Below are 2098 nucleotides of genomic sequence, written 5' to 3' on the forward strand. Positions count from 1 at the left end.
TATTATTGCATTATGGAACTCTTAAGCGAGCTATATAAAACTACTAAGTATATAGATATATATAATATATGTAATTGAGATATTCACTAATATAGTTAATTATTTATCAAATTATATCATTGACTGAATTACTTTTATTATTCTATTTAATATAATTTTAAATTAAGTAATATTCATAAAAAATTATATATAAAATTTATATAGAATAGATATTTAAATCTGATAATACTGTAAAATATTATATTCTGATGTATTATATTTACTGCAAATTGAAGATGTTTACTTCTTAATTTCTAAGTTCAAATTTTCAACTCTTTTCTCTATATATTAATCAGACTTCTGAAATATAGTAGTTCTAGTTAATATATTTTAAACTGTAAGAATTTCTCTCTTATTTATATAAAAATATAATTTCTCTCTTCTTTACTTTTATTTGATATTAGTAGCTTTTAACTCTATATTTTTTTTTTTACTAATATAGCAGTACTATATATGATTAACTCATATTTTTTCACTAGTTGATTAAGAGTTTAATTAATAAAACTAGAAAGAATCTTTATTCAACATTTAGTAATATTGTTTTATAACTTTAACTAAATTATATTATAAAAAGTTTTATAGATTCAGAATAACTAAAATTTATATATTAATTTAGAGAAAAAAAAGTATGAAATTAAGTATAAAATTGAGTAATAATCTTATTTGAATTATATGATACTAGATCTGTAACTTTGAATTCATTTCATATAGTAGTGTTCTTTATAAACTTTTGCCTAATTACTGTATAACTAATCAAAAATTTTTTCTTATTAATATAATTAATTTCTAACCTTATGTTTTACTTTATCTTCTTATTATATACTTTCGTCAATGATGAAAAACAGCTTATATCTAGTAACTGCAGTAGATGAAAGAAGTGAAAAAATATATATAATACTACAATATCATGATTCAAACAGAACTTGTTAAATTTAACTGTGATATAACTATTACATTTATTCAGAATTAGTAGTTTTTTTTTATCAATTATATAAATATTAATAAATTTATTGAATATTTTTTATAGTTATATTAAATCAAATTTATCTATGATTTAATTATTTTCACTAATAGCAATTATTCAATTTTTAAATAGTTGCTCATATTATGAGAATTGATTATACTTATCTTTGAATATAATTATAATAGATATAGCTTAGTTTGTAGCATTGACTGCTTCAATTACAATTGCTCATTTAATATTTTCTAACTGTATAAGTGTAAAGGGTTAAGCTCTAAGAACTAGAGGCTAGTCCTCCTATATAACAAGGATGAATTGCTTGAGAAAGGGAAGAAAAGAATGAGATGAGAACTCAAGCTTAAGCAAGCTCATATAGCATGATCATATGTGCATATGTAAATGATGACTAGGCTGAGTCAGTCAGTCAGAGCAAATCTAGAGATTCAACCCCTTATAATAAGAGATGATTTGTTATTTTATTCAGCTTTAGTGATCACTCTGACTGTTGAGATAACTCTCATTATAAAGTTAATTTTATCAAAGTTGTAAATATTCTATAATTCAATTTTATATTTTTTTATTATATAATTTATTAATGGAAATCATTTATATACAATCTTTGAATCTTCATACTAAGCTAATTGATAGTTGTATTTATATGAGAACTTTGTCTTTAATTCAGAATACTGTTGTATAAATCTATTGACTCAATATTCTTTTACAATAGTAGAAGTACTAAATTCATACTTTTTAAATAGTAGATTAATCATTTCTCATATAGTCATGATTTAAGAAAGTTGTTCTCTCTTATTCATAAAGATTATTTATTAAACTAGAGATTTTTCTTTTATAGAGATCAGTTTTTGATTTTTTAATTGAGTATTTATAGTGTGATTTGACTATATAGTTTATATATTAAAAAGAATAGAGAATATTATATAACTTAGAAACAGCTTTAATAGTTGTAATTTACTAAGTTTTATAAGCTTTAATGACTAATAAAAGCCTGGCTTCCTGATTAGAAGTCTTTTTAATGAGGGTGGTTGACATTCTGAATTTTTTAATAGAGTATGAATGATTTAAATGAAAGTGATCTGG

Source organism: Paracoccidioides lutzii, assembly GCF_000150705.2.
Source record: "Paracoccidioides lutzii Pb01 unplaced genomic scaffold supercont2.58, whole genome shotgun sequence".
In the NCBI taxonomy this organism is placed as follows: Eukaryota; Fungi; Ascomycota; class Eurotiomycetes; order Onygenales; family Ajellomycetaceae; genus Paracoccidioides; species Paracoccidioides lutzii.